Source organism: Lygodium microphyllum, chromosome 16, assembly GCF_053477565.2.
Source record: "Lygodium microphyllum isolate KBCC chromosome 16, Lygodium_microphyllum_v1.1.10, whole genome shotgun sequence".
In the NCBI taxonomy this organism is placed as follows: domain Eukaryota; kingdom Viridiplantae; phylum Streptophyta; class Polypodiopsida; order Schizaeales; family Lygodiaceae; genus Lygodium; species Lygodium microphyllum.
This window is the reverse complement of record NC_141150.1, coordinates 121,628,857-121,645,135: the sequence shown is the minus strand read 5'-3', so window position 1 is coordinate 121,645,135 and position 16,279 is coordinate 121,628,857.

Below are 16,279 nucleotides of genomic sequence, written 5' to 3'. Positions count from 1 at the left end.
AATCCTGTTTGCTAAAACGATCTATGATGGTCCAAATCATGTCATGCTTATGCATCGTTAGAGGAAACAGCGTAACAAAAATATGTTCCCAAGGTCTCTCGGGAATAGGGAGTGGATGGAGTAACCCTAACTTCTTGCTTATGGTAGACTTAACCTTTTGACAAATCAAACATTCAACAACAAAGGATTTGACATCTTGTTTCATAAGAGGCCAAAAGAAGTCACGAGATAGATTTTGAAATGTGGCTGCTACACTATGGCCCGCATAAGGTGGATTATGCAATTTCTCTATGAGAGGGTTTTGAAATGGTTTAGAGATGCACAATTTCTTTTGAAAATAGAGAAATTTGTCTTGAATAGAGTAATCAACAATTGATTGTGCATTGGGTTGATTCATTTGAGTCCAAATATGCTTAAAATCATCATAAAGTGCATAAGTGTCACGCATAGATTCAAATGAAATACCATGAATGACCGATAGTAGGTGATTAAGAGTTGGCTTTCTACTCAAAGCATCTGACCAAGATGGTATTGAAGAATTGGTTGAAAGCTTTGAATAAATGCGGCCCACTTAATATGCCTATTTGAAATCAATGGCTGTGAGAATAAATGTTTTAAACTTTGATGAACAATTTTTATAACCATTAGGGCCAAAAACACTTCAAAAATGCACTTTTGTTAATCATGGGATTAAGGAAAGGGCCAAAGAGAGTTCGCCACGTGTGCAAGAATATGGTATTCTTGTCTCCTCTTTTTTAGAGATAGTGGAGTCCATTTCGTGATTCTCTCTTCTTTTTTAGCCAAAACCCCTAAAGTCTGACATGTTTTGGAGTCCCAAAGACGTTATTTACTTAGAAATCTGACAAAATACGTGACAGAGATGTGATGAAATTAATAATGACTTTTTTGAAAGTCGGGAGATCTTTCAATATTGTTTTTGGCGCCCAATACATACTCATTTGTGTTCTTGGCGCTACTTTTTAGTTCATTCACCGCTCTTTGAGCTTCTTTCTCTGCCCTTTCATTCTTTTCATGGCTTCCTCCAAGCGCCCTTCTCATTTAATACACTCTTGCACAGTCTATAGCCAGGGAGCAGATGGAAATTTTGAGCCCAAAACCTTTGATGTAAACAATTGGGTTACCATAGTTCTCTAGGAAACTCTAAGTTCACTAACTTTGAAAGGGACAAGATCCCTCAAGTACGCACAAACTTACACAAGATTGCACAAAGATCAAGTATAACAATTGAAATCTCCATGCATAGAGTGTAACATAGGGTAAAGATCAAATAAAAGCATCAACACAAGAATGGGTTCAATCTCCCCCTCCAAATGGCGGCACCCTTTCCATCTTGAGTATTTATATATTAAAGGGTACCCTTTGTGCCAAAACTAGGGTGCACGACAAGGGACTTCTTTATTTACAAGAAGGAGCTTTTATCCCAAAAGCAAGCTCCTATTTTTATTGTATGTCTTATCTGTTTATCTCAAAGCTATTTACAAGTGCACCCTCTTAGGATATTTATTTACAAGTGACTATTAACCATAGTCATAATAAAAATTTGGGTAATCTCGGCCACTAGTAAGCCGTCCAAAATGTGTTCCCGCCATCGGCCGATCCTGCCCTTCACTTCATTATCACTCTCTCCAACCTACAGTTGTCCATCACACACAATTAGTATTCAATACACCAACAACAAACAGTAAATCGGTCAATTCAATCTAGCTATCCATAAGAGTATAGCGCCCATTAACCATGGATGTTACACACTAGGAGGGTACGGACACCCCCTAACATCCCTCCTACCCAGGATAGCAACTGTCCTCAGTTGCTTCACTCACAACTATCTAGTGTGTGATTATAAGAGTCCAGAAGTTTGGGATAAGTACGGAAAAATGTTTAGGGAAACCATTTAACATCTTCTCTAGGATGGTTCTTAAAAGTCACAAGATAATGGTTATACATAGAACCAACACGTGTGGTGGTAGTCTCATGGTCTACTATAGCATCAGGGAGTAGTTGTTCCTCTTGATCTACCAATTGAGGAGCTTCATCATATAGAGGATGAGATGGAATAGTACACTTAAAAGGTTTCAAGAGACTAATATGAAAAGAATTATGTATCTTCCAATGATTAGGCAATTCAAGACGATATGCAAAATCATTAATTTTGTGAATGACTTTGAAAGGTCCATAAAATCGTGGTGCTAGCTTCACAAAGGGGTTAGTGTCAACACTTTTGATACGACGCTTTTGAATGTGAAGCATCACATAATCTCCTGTCTTAAAAAGATAAGGCTTCCTGTGCTTATTAGCTTGACGAGTAAACAATTCTTGTGAGTGGGAAATGGCAGCACGAACATTAGCATAAATTTTATCAAAATCAACAGTTAAATTGTCAGCAACAGTAGGAATAGTATTTGATAATCGTGTAATAGGTGTAGGGAGTGTGTGACCATATACTATTTCAAAAGGTGCTTTTCTAGTAGCAGAATGAGTGGTGTTATTGTATGCAAATTGCAAAATGTGTATGTAGTCATCCCACCTTTTTGGTTGTGTATGAACATAAGCTTTGAGAAAATCAATGATTGTGCGATTAGTGATCTCACTCTGACCATTGGATTGTGGATGGAATGTAGTAGAATAGTCTAAGGTAGTACCTAGATTAGAGAATAAAGTTTGCCAAAATGCACTACAAAACGTGGAATCTCTATCAGATACTATTACCTTAGGCAACCCATAGTGAGTGAACACATGCTTCAAAAATAAGTTAGCGGCATGAGGTTCAGACAATTTCTTATTACAAGGAATGAAATAATCCCGTTTGCTAAAACGATCTATGATGGTCCAAATCATGTCATGCTTATGCATCGTTAGAGGAAACAGCGTAACAAAAATATGTTCCCAAGGTCTCTCGGGAATAGGGAGTGGATGGAGTAACCCTAACTTCTTGCTTACGGTAGACTTAACCTTTTGACAAATCAAACATTCAACAACAAAGGATTTGACATCTTGTTTCATAAGAGGCCAAAAGAAGTCACGAGATAGATTTTGAAATGTGGCTGCTACACTATGGCCCGCATAAGGTGGATTATGCAATTTCTCTATGAGAGGGTTTTGAAATGGTTTAGAGATGCACAATTTCTTTTGAAAATAGAGAAATTTGTCTTGAATAGAGTAATCAACAATTGATTGTGCATTGGGTTGATTCATTTGAGTCCAAATATGCTTAAAATCATCATAAAGTGCATAAGTGTCACGCATAGATTCAAATGAAATACCATGAATGACCGATAGTAGGTGATTAAGAGTTGGCTTTCTACTCAAAGCATCTGACCAAGATGGTATTGAAGAATTGGTTGAAAACTTTGAATAAATGCGGCCCACTTAATATGCCTATTTGAAATCAATGGCTGTGAGAATAAATGTTTTAAACTTTGATGAACAGTTTTTATAACCATTAGGGCCAAAAACGCTTCAAAAAATGCACTTTTGTTAATCACGGGATTAAGGAAAGGGCCAAAGAGAGTTCGCCACGTGTGCAAGAATATGGTATTCTTGTCTCCTCTTTTTTAGAGATAGTGGAGTCCATTTCGTGATTCTCTCTTCTTTTTTAGCCAAAACCCCTAAAGTCTGACATGTTTTGGAGTCCCAAAGACGTTATTTACTTAGAAATCTGACAAAATACGTGACAGAGATGTGATGAAATTAATAATGAGTTTTTTGACATTCGGGAGATCTTTCAATATTGTTTTTGGCGCCCAATACATACTCATTTGTGTTCTTGGTGCTACTTTTTAGTTCATTCACCCCTCTTTGAGCTTCTTTCTCTGCCCTTTCATTCTTTTCATGGCTTCCTCCAAGTGCCCTTCTCATTTAATACACTCTTGCACAGTCTATAGCCAGGGAGCAGATGGAAATTTTGAGCCCAAAACCTTTGATGTAAACAATTGGGTTACCATAGTTCTCTAGGAAACTCTAAGTTCACTAACTTTGAAAGGGACAAGATCCCTCAAGTACGCACAAACTTAAACAAGATTGCATAAAGATCAAGTATAACAATTGAAATCTCCATGCATAGAGTGTAACATAGGGTAAAGATCAAATAAAAGCATCAACACAAGAATGGGTTCAATCTCCCCCTCCAAATGGCGGCACCCTTTCCATCTTGAGTATTTATATATTAAAGGGTGCCCTTTGTGCCAAAACTAGGGTGCATGACAAGGGACTTCTTTATTTACAAGAAGGAGCTTTTATCCCAAAAGCAAGCTCCTATTTTTATTGTATGTCTTATCTGTTTATCTCAAGACTATTTACAAGTGCACCCTCTTAAGATATTTATTTACAAGTGACTATTAACCATAGTCATATAAAAATTTGGGTAATCTCGGCTGCTAGTAAGCCGTCCAAAATGTGTTCCCGCCATCGGCCGATCCTGCCCTTCACTTCATTATCACTCTCTCCAACCTACAGTTGTCCATCACACACAATTAGTATTCAATACACCAACAACAAACAGTAAATTGATCAATTCAATCTAGCTATCCATAAGAGTATAGCACCCATTAACCATGGATGTTACACACTAGGAGGGTACAGACACCCCCTAACATCCCTCCTACCCAGGATAGCAACTGTCCTCAGTTGCTTCACTCACAACTATCTAGTGTGTGATTATAAGAGTCCAGAAGTTCGGGATAAGTACGGAAAAACGTTTAGGGAAACCATTTAGCATCTTCTCTAGGATGGTTCTTAAAAGTCACAAGATAATGGTTATACACAGAACCAACACGTGTGGTGGTAGTCTCATGGTCTACTATAGCATCAGGGAGTAGTTGTTCCTCTTGATCCACCAATTGAGGAGCTTCATCATATATAGGATGAGATGGAATAGTACCCTTAAAAGGTTTCAAGAGGCTAATATGAAAAGAATTATGTATCTTCCAATGATTAGGCAATTCAAGACGATATGCAACATCATTAATTTTGTGAATGACTTTGAAAGGTCCATAAAATCATGGTGCTAGCTTCACAAAGGGGTTAGTGTCAACACTTTTGATACGACGCTTTTGAATGTGAAGCATCACATAATCTCCTGTCTTAAAAAGATAAGGCTTCCTGTGCTTATTAGCTTGACGAGTAAACAATTCTTGTGAGTGGGAAATGGCAGCACGAACATTAGAATAAATTTTATCAAAATCAATAGTTAAATTGTCAGCAACAGCACGAATAGTATTTAATAATCATGTAATAGGTGTAGGGAGTGTGTGACCATATACTATTTCAAAAGGTGCTTTTCTAGTAGCAGAATGAGTGGTGTTATTGTATGCAAATTGCAAAATGTGTATGTAGTCATCCCACCTTTTTAGTTGTGTATGAACATAAGCTTTGAGAAAATCAATGATTGTGTGATTAGTGATCTCACTCTGACCATTGGATTGTGGATGGAATGTAGTAGAATAGTCTAAGGTAGTACCTAGATTAGAGAATAAAGTTTGCCAAAATGCACTACAAAACGTGGAATCTCTCTCTATCAGATACTATTACCTTAGGTAACCCATGGTGAGTGAACACATGCTTCAAAAATAAGTTAGCGGCTTGAGGTGCAGACAATTTGTTATTACAAGGAATGAAATAATCCTGTTTGCTAAAACGATCTATGATGGTCCAAATCATTTCATGCTTATGCATCGTTAGAGGAAACAGCGTAACAAAAATATGTTCCCAAGGTCTCTCGGGAATAGGGAGTGGATGGAGTAACCCTAACTTCTTGCTTATGGTAGACTTAACCTTTTGACAAATCAAACATTCAGCAACAAAGGATTTGACATCTTGTTTCATAAGAGGCCAAAAGAAGTCACGAGATAGATTTTGAAATGTGGCTGCTACACCTCTATGGCCCGCATAAGGTGGATTATGCAATTTCTCTATGAGAGGGTTTTGAAATGGTTTAGAGATGCACAATTTCTTTTGAAAATAGAGAAATTTGTCTTGAATAGAGTAATCAACAATTGATTGTGCATTGGGTTTATTCATTTGAGTTCAAATATGCTTAAAATCATCATAAAGTGCATAAGTGTCACGCATAGATTCAAATGAAATACCATGAATGACCGATAGTAGGTGATTAAGAGTTGGCTTTCTACTCAAAGCATCTGACCAAGATGGTATTGAAGAATTGGTTGAAAACTTTGAATAAATGCGGCCCACTTAATATGCCTATTTGAAATCAATGGCTGTGAGAATAAATGTTTTAAACTTTGATGAACAGTTTTTATAACAAAGTAAGTACCCATCAAATAATGCTTCCAAATTTTAAGTGCATGCACTACATCAGACAATTCCTTATCATAAGTGCTATACTTAACCTGTGCTGGTCTAAATTTCGTGCTTTCATAAGCAAGTGGATGGTTATCCTGCATTAAAACAACACCCAAACCTTTTCCACTAGCATCAGTAACAACCACAAAGAAGGGACGATTAAAATCAGGTAATTGGAGTACTGGTGCATGTGTTAAAGCATATTTATGTGCTTGAAAAGACTGATCCTGCACTTTAGTCCATGTGTAAGGTGTATTCTTCTTTAGCAACAAGGTGAGATAGTGAGCTTTATATGAAAAATTGCGCACAAATTTCCTATAGAAACTACATAAGCCAAGAAAAGAACGAAGTTCATGCAAGTTTTTGGGTCTTGGCCATGATTTGATAGCTTGTATCTTCTTTGGGTCAACCTTTATCCCTTCCTTAGATACTATGTGACCTAGGTATTCAATTTCTTGTTGGAAAAACATACTTTTCTTTGGGTTAAGATAAAGTTGATTTTCCTTGAGTGATTGGAACACTTTAGCAAGATGTTTATTGTGTTCCTCTTCGGATTTACTAAAGACTTGTATATCATCAAAGAACACTATAACAAAGTCTTGGTGATCTATGAAGATCCTATTCATCATCCTTGTGAAGGTGGCCGATGCATTTGTCAAACCAGACGGCATGACAAGGAATTCATAATGACCGGTTTGTGTACGAAACGCAGTCTTATAAATATCCTCACTAGTCATCCTCACGTGGTGATATACGTCCAATAGATCATCTATACGTGGAATAGGAAACCTATTCTTGATAGTGATCTTATTCAATGCGCGGTAGTCTATACACATGCGGTATGTACCATTCTTCTTTTTGACAAGGAGAATGGGTGCCCCATATGGTGAACTACTTGGTCTTATGAGCTCTTGGTTGAGTATATCTTGAACTTGAGACTTAATCTCTTGTTGTTCAAGAGGGTTTACGCGATAGGGAGCTCGACAAGGGGGTGCGCTACCATGAATGGTCTCTATGCTATGGTCCTCAGGTCAAGACATAGGCGAGACATAGGTAAACCAGCGTTAAATCATGCATAAAACACTCTTGAAATTAGGCAAGAAACTCTTTTTGTGCATCATTACAATGTGATTCTTGTGCAACAGATATTTCATTAATGTACACAAGAAATGCTTTATCTCATTTGCGAATGGCCCTTTTAGCTTGAGTGTGAGATAGTAATGGTTGATCTTCACTTTCAAATGCAGTATGTAAACAAATTTGATGACCTTCATACATGAAAGTAAGAGAACGATTGCTATAATCAATCTTAGGATTTAATTCATGACGAAATGGCATTCCTAAGATGATATCTATCCCATGCAATGGAGCAACAAGAAAAGTACGCTCTTGAGAGTTCTCAATTGAAATCTTTAAGTTTTCCACTTGTTGAGTGCAATTGTACTTTTGGTTATTGAAAGCAGTCTTAACTTTGTATCCAAATGATGTAAGAGGTATATTAAGAGATTTAGCAATGCGATTCGAAATAAAATCATGGCTACTTCCATCATCAAACAAAATACTCACTTCTTTTCCTTGCACGATACCTTTGATTTTTAAAAGAGTGTAAGGTGAAATGGATGAGGGTTTAGGGTTACCTTCATCCGGTTGATCGTCATTACCCTCATAGTTTGGATCATAATCATCATTGTAGTCGTCGTTGTCTTCCAAATCCGCTTCTTCTTCTAGGATAGGCTCATCTTCGGCTCATCTTCACGGCTCATCTTCGACCATGTTGACTTGAGCAGGAGGGTGCACTTTTTCTTCTTTCTTCATTGGGCATTTGTCTGCATAATGTCCTAGGCGATGATAATTGAAGCACTTTACCCTCTTCAAGCGGTCCTCGGCCCTTTGGTTGAAAGTGCCGTTGGTCTTCTTGAAGTTAGGATGAGCGCCTTGACCGTTAAAACCGTTGTGGTTGCCTTGACTGTTGTTGACGGCCTTTGCTTTCTTGTCCTCCCAAGAGTGTGGTTGTGCTTCCTCTCTTTTAAAGAAGGGATTCTTGAATTTATTATACCTGTCACTTATAAAAGACGAAGCAGGCCTCTTGCCTTGATTAAAATTTTGATGATCTTGCTTCATGCAATTACCCCTAAGCTTCTTTTCACTATTTAGTGCTAAAGAGATTGCTTTAGCCAAGGAGTGTGGGTGAAACATCTCAATATCCCCTGAGACCTGTTGGCTAAGAGGTAGCTTTAGGCATCGCTATGCCGAATTGACCAACGGGGCCCTCTTAGACCCGGCCGTCTTAATCCATGATAAAGGGATTGTTGCCATATTGGCTCACCCTGGGGTTGTTGCCGCTCTTGGGCTCACCCGTCACCTGAGGGACTGTTGCTCCTTCTTGAGCTCACCCGAACCTGTGGGGATTGTTGGCTCTCTTGGCCTCACCCAGAACCTTGAGGGAATGTTGCTCATCTTGAGCTCACCCTGAAACCTGTAGGGACTGTTGCCACTTTTGGGCTCACCCAGACGTCAAGGGACTATTGGCTCTCTTGGCCTCACCCATTCCTTCCTTCGGTGTTGCATGATGCCCTCTCATCTTCATCTCTGATGGTGGGTAGAGGAGTTTTACGTGTTTCCAATCCCACGTTATTGTCCCACTCACTTTTGGCATAGTGGTGGGTAGAGGAGTTTAACATATATCCAATCCCACGACCTTGACCTGTTTAAGGCGGATCCCATTGCTTGGGTCCAGGTCCATGGTTCTTTCTTCTTGAGGTCCTCCTTTCTGAGGAATGAAGGGGGTAGTCTCCGGCTCTCATCCTTTGTTTGAACCGTGCTGGTCCATCCCTTCTCTGGCTGGCGGCTGACTTCCTGTCTCTTTCATGACACCACCCCCACAACAAGTCCCATTCCAAGTTGCGAGCTTCCTTATGATAAGCCACCCGTCCCATAACAGGCGCTTCCTCCATAGGTGGCTCCGTTTTTCTTTGTCATAGATACATGCATTCTTGTACACTTTTCTGATCTTTGCCTTTGATAAGAGCGTTCCTCACACCTGACTTCTCGCGAGGCACCGAGGGGAGTATTGACCACACACCCTCCCTCCAAGGTGCTACAATTCCGCTTTCAGCTCTTGCACGTTGGTCACCAGTCAGCTCCTGGCCTTTCTCGGGGAGTGCTTTTCCTAAGCCTCATGTCGGCAATTCGACCACCACCGCTGGCTAGTTGATTCCAAGCTCCTTGATCATTCCACCTTTGCTTCACCTCCGCAGAGTCTCAACAAACTCCCTTGTACCTTCATTGGATTCCACGAACCCTTGAGCTCATAATGCTTGCAAGAATAGAAGAGGTGAGTTGCCCCTCATCCCCTTAGCTTGTGCCACACAAGCTTGAAGCACTTTGCATTCCCTTGGAAAATTTTTCCTCGGGATGTATCTGCCATGCCTTTCAAACCAAGCTAGTTTTTGCTCATGAGGCAAGGTCTCACTCGTTGATCATTGAGACGAGCCCCGCAAAATCCTTGGCAACCTAGCTCCTCCTTAGGTGGCGCGAGCGCATCTCATCGCTAAGTGGCTCCTCCTTAGGTGGCTCACTTGCTTGAGTTTCCTTTGGAAGGTCGGCTCCTTCTTAGGTGGCTCGACGGCCTACAATGCATCACTCCGCACGTCGCATGTGCAAGGGCCCGGTTCATCCGGGAGACTAGCCACTTGTTCGGTGCTATCTCATGTAGAAGATAAGGTCCCTCGTTTTCACTTGAGAGCCTCGGTTGATGGCTTTCCTTCAGCCTCCCCTCGCTTGCACTTGAGAGGTCGGCGGGTCTTCATACCCTTCGGGACACCCGTTTTCCATGTTGGGTTGCCCTCTTCGCTTCACATTTCCGATGTCGCTCGACTCCCAAAACAGCCCCCGAAGAGCCACACTTTTCATGTGAGAGCCCCCTGGCTCGGTTCGGGTCACATTCGGGCCAGGACTGGCTCGCCTCAAGCCATCGTTGGGCTCACCGGCTACTTTGCCAAAATCTGCCCCACTGGCTCACCAGCAAGGTTTCGCCCTCAAAACTGTCCCGTTTTCAGCCCATAAGACGTTGAGTTGCCCCCTAGCTCGGCAGGTCAACTTTATAGAAACTCCACCGGCGGTTGCATGCCCGGCCATGGTGGGCATACCCCCGCCATGATCTTCACCGTGTTTCGAGCCCTCGCGCATCATGCTTAAGGGGTGAAAATTTCCAGCCATGTAAAATTTCAGCCCACCCCCTGTCTTAGTGAGGCAGACCGGCTCGGACCACGGCCCCGTTTCGGGCCACATACTACTTTTCTTCATTTTGCCCCCCTCCGAGAGGGACTTTTCACCATGAGGGACACTCCCATTTTCACCTCAAACGCATCACATGCCGGCTCGACTCGGCTCCCCGGCCTCGGCTTGGCTCACTGGCCCGCTCGGCTCACATCGTCTTGTGCGGCTTGAGGGAGCACCTACTCCCTTATAGTTGCGAAAATTTGGCGCGGGCTGGAAAACTACCCAAGCACCACCGGCCACCGGATAGAAATTCCAACGGCTAGAACACAGCTCAAACTCCACCGGCTAGACCCTCGGGGCTGGACCACGGTTCGGACCATGGCTCGACTCCACCGGCTGGACCCCGGTGAACCGCACTGCTGTCCCGGCTGAAAACTGTTTTGCACATCGGTGCCGCTCCGCGGTTCCACCATGGCTCCCCGTCTCCGGTTGCCGTTTCCTTTCCAAGAGCTCAACACGGCTCTGATACCAAGTGTCACGAGCGTAGATTTGAGGTTTCTGCCCACATGTACTCGGGACCCTCTAACACCATGTGGTGAGGCCGAGTTGGGATCAAACTCGCCTCGCCTCTTTGCATTCCATCCAAGTAGAGTGGCCTCCTTCGGGACGGCTCACTCGAGCCGTCCCGGCTCGCGGCCCGCGTCTCTACTTGCAACGGAAGATCTTGAATCACATAGCTCTTTACACATCCAAGGGACTCCCCATGTCCCTTTGAGTGGCCTTACTTGGGACGGCCCGTTCTACCCTCACCACATGGAGGGGAGGCACTCCCGTTTCCGGGCGACTCAACCACTAGTCATACCGCAGGGCATAGCGTCCGCACCACACAACCCCGCATCGGGAGGTAACAGTGCTCGAGTGCGTGCTATGCTCGCTAGTGTGCCTAGGGTGAGTTTCTTGTGGGTCGGGACTATGCCTCATCGTCCGCCGTCCCCGGGGTCCCTGTCTTGAGTGAGGCCTTACAGGCAGAGCGTGCTTGGTTTATGCTGCACTACTCTCGTGAGCTTCACAAAAGTGTAGTGTTGGCATTGGCAGAGGATCCTAGAGGTCGCTCAGAGATAAATCTACCTTGGCCAGAGACTACATATGATTTGTTTCCCAATTCAAATATCATATGGAATGTCCAAAAGATATTCTTGGATGATAATAACCATTGAAATGGTAATTTGAAATTGGTTTTAACTAAGGAAAAGTTAGGTCTTGTGCGTTTTTTTCATGTGACACACCAAAGAAATGCGAGAGTTCCTCTTCATGTAATGCATTGTAGAATGAGTGTCTTGTTTGCGATCATACCAAGTAAAAGACTATGGTATTGTCATTCTTGCAAGTGATATGTGCGAGATTTGTAATTGAATGACATTATGTTTTATTCTTTAAAGTAGTGTGAGAATCTTTTTGAAGTTATACATGAGTATCTATAAAGTTTGAAAGATAATTATAGATCAGAATTTTGTTGGATATGTGTTACATTTATGATTATGGCCACTCTAAAGGAAACAACATTCTAAAGAACTCTCTTCTATAGCCATGTGGTCTTTAGGCCATAAGGATGTGATTGTATATCCCTTTGGCCATATAGCTAGAAAAGAGATATCTATAGCTATAATAAGTATTTTTTGTTGAGTCCTATGGCTCTTTGGCCATAGGGCCATGAATGAATATACACTTAAATAGATCTAATGCCCTTTGGTCACCATAAGACTAAAGGACTATGAATGATATCATATGGGACTCTTTTTAACTCAAACAAGTTGTGAATACTCTTGATTGTTTGGATAACATTCCGATACCTATAATTGTGTATTATGGGCCTAGAAAAGAGACTTTTATTACAATAAGAAATATTTCGGGGTGAGCCCTATGACCCTTTGGCTATAGGATTATGATTGAGTGTAATGGCCCTTTGGAGGCCCCATCAAAAGGGATAATAGGATATGCTTGAGTTTGATGGCCCTTTGGAGACCCCATCAATGAGAAAATCCAATGTTTGAGTGACCACTAGTAACCCCTGTGGCCCTTAGGCCATAGGGTTAAGATGTAGATATTCTTCACCAACAAGTTGTATATATCTTGAATCATTTGGGGGGGCTATATTTGAGTGGCCTTTTAATGGGACCCCATCAAGAGGTTACCCCTATGGCCACTCAGTCATAGGCCTTTGTAGGAGAAGAGGAAATTCATATGACCACCTAGACACATGAATGTATAGGAGACCCCGTCAATGAGAAAACCCAATGTTTGAGTGACCAGACCTCTAGCAACCCCTGCGGCTCTTAGGCCATAGGGTTAAGATATAGGGATTCTTCATTAACAAGTTGTGTATATCTTAAATCATTTGGGGCTATATTTGAGTGGCCTTTAGATGGGACCCCATGAAGAGGATACCCCTATGCCCACCTTTTCATAGGCCCTTATAGGAGAAGATGGAATCCATATGACCACACAGACATAGGAATGTATAAGAGATCTCATCAATGAGAAAACCCAATGTTTGAGTGACCACCACTAGCAACCCCTGTGGCCGTTAGGCCATAGGGTTAAGATATAGGGATTCTTCACTAACAAGTTGTATATATCTTGGATCATTTGGGGCTATATTTGGGTGGCCTTTAATCCAGACATAGGAATGTATAGGAGAACCCATCAATGAGAAAACCCAATGATTGAGTGACCGCTAGTAACCCCTGGCCATAGGGTTAAGATATAGGGATTCTTCACTAACAAGTGGTATATATCTTGAAGTATTTAGGGCTATATTTGAGTGACATTCAAATGCAAACCCATCAAGAGGATACCCCTATGGCCACCCAGTAGAAGAAGAGAAAACCCAATGTTTGAGTGACCACTAGCAACCCCTATGGCCATAGGGTCAAGATATAGGAATTCTTGAATCATTTGTAGGAGGAGGAAACCCATATGACCACAGAGACAGGAATGTATAGGAGACCCACTAGCAACCCCTATGGCCCTTAGGCCGTAGGGTCAAGATATAGGTATTCTTCACGTTAAAACGTGAAGGGAAAACCCAATGTTTGAGTGACCACTAGCAACCCCTATGGCCCTTAGGCTATAGGGTCAAGATATTCATCACTAACAAGTTGCATATATCTTGAATCATTTATAGGAGAAGAGAAAACCCTTAGGCTATAGGGTTAAGCTATAGGGATTTTTCATTAACAAGTTGTATATATCTTGGATTATTTGGGCCTATATTTGAGTGGCCTTTAACCCAGACATAGGAATGTATAGGAGTCCCCATCAATGAGAAAACCCATTGATTGTGTGAGGGTTAAGATATAGGGATTATTCATTAACAAGTTGCATATATCTTGGATTATTTGGGGCTATATTTGAGTGGCCTTTAACCCAAACATAGGAATGTATAGGAGTCCCCATCAATGAGAAAACCCAATGATTGTGTGACCACTAGCAACCCCTATGGCCCTTAGGCCATCGGGTTAAGATATAGGGATTCTTCATTAGCAAGTTATATATATCTTGAATCATTTGGGATTATATTTGAGTGGCATTCAAATGGAACCCCATCAAGAGGATACCCATATGGCCACCCAATAATAGCCCTTTGTAGGAGAAGAGGAAACCCATATGACCACCTAGACATAGGAATGTATAGGAGACCCCATCAATGAGAAAACCCAATGTTTGAGTGACCACTAGCAACCCCTGTGGCCCTTAGGCCATAGGGTTTAGATATAGGGATTCTTCACTAACAAGTTGTATATATCTTCGATCATTTGGGTCTATATTTGAGTGATCTTTAATCCAGACATAGGAATGTTTAATAAACCCCATCAATGAGCAATGTTTGAGTGACCATGCCACTAGCAACCCCTATGGCCATAGGGTTATGATATAGGGATTCTTCACTAACAAGTTGTATATATCTTGAATCATTTGGGTCTATATTTGAGTGGCCTTTAGATGAGACCCCATCAAGATGATATCCCTACGGCCACCTTTTCATAGGCCCTTGTAGGAGAAGATGGAATCCATATGACCACCCAGACATAGGAATGTATAGGCGACCCCATCAATGAGAAAACCCAATGTTTGAGTGACTACTAGCAACACCTATGGCCCTTAGGGTCAAGATATAGGGATTCTTCACTAACAAGTTGTATATATCTTGAATCATTTGGGTCTGTATTTGAGTGGCCTTCAAATGGAACCCATATGACCACCCAGACATAGGAATGTAGAGGAGACCACATCAACGAGAAAACCCAATGTGCCACTAGCAACCCATATGGCCCTTGGGCCATAGGGTTAAGATATAGGGATTCTTTGCTAACAAGCTGTATATATCTTATACATATGGCCAAGTGGTCCCCTTTTAGGACCTATCATGGACCTAGAAAGCCCTATGGCCTAAGGGTCATAGGTCTCATGAAGAAACAATACCTTGGTAGAGATCTCCTTCAACCTCTCTTATTAATTTTGTCTATTTAATTCAAAATATTAGGTGACTACTATTGAGTTTGATTAGTCTTACCTCCTTACTCTACAGTTGTTCAGCAAAGCAATGAGGTGAAGCAAATCGATGATAGTAGTGATATCAAATCAAAGATAGAAGTGATGTCAACCAGCAAATTGAAGATAATAGTGATATCAACCAACAAAAGGATCTTTACAATCCTTTAGATAGTGTGTGTAATGATCAAGAGAGAGTTACATTTCCACCTAAGTTGCATTATACATTATACGACTATACGTGAATAATCGTATAATCACGCATTTGGTGAACCCTTAGAAATAAATGGTTGCATTATACAATGCCACATCACCTTTAGACGTTGACTCGCTTTTTTACAGTTTGTATTCGATCGAATAAATATATTATTCAATCGAAATATATTCTCTATATATACAGGAAACTTTCGGGTTAATTTTTCCCGATTCTGTTTGTACTCTTCTAGGTTACACACAGGATGTGGTACACACACTAGAACTAAATTGGGTGCTAGTTGTGGATACCTATCCTTTACATCGAGACATTAAATAGCATGCACACGCCAGTGCTAGTTTGGGTGTTGGAGGTGGACACGCTATTTTGGATACTAGTGGGCTAAGGTGATAAAATAGGGTGCACACACCAACACTAATTTGGGTGTTGAATGTGGACACGCTATTTTGGGTATTAGTGGATTGTGGTGCTAAAATAGGGTGGACACGCCAATACTACTTTGGGTGTTGGAGGTCGATACACTAATTTAGATATTAATTGTCCATGGTGATATTTGATTATAGTGCGTACACAGATGTATATTGTTAATTAATTTGCATATATCTTTGCATCTCCCCTATTATTATTTTGGTTAATTCTACAAATTCTTGTAATTTGAAATGACTTATGGTAATGAGTGGGAATATGTTGAAGAATTAAAAGCTGGAAAGAACACTTCTCATGTATGATGCAAGTCATGTCAACATGAGTTCCATGCTAGTGCAACTAGAACTAAAGAGCATCTACTAGGGATGGGTGTTAACGTGAATCATTGTCGTAATCCACCTTCTAATGTACATGTAAAGCTTTCCAAATATATTCAGAAATTAAAGGCCTCTGGAAAGTGGGGGGGAGGTTACACTATTGAAATTACGTCTACTACAAGACATAATGATGCACCAAGCAATTTCGTGAATGTACTACAACATATGG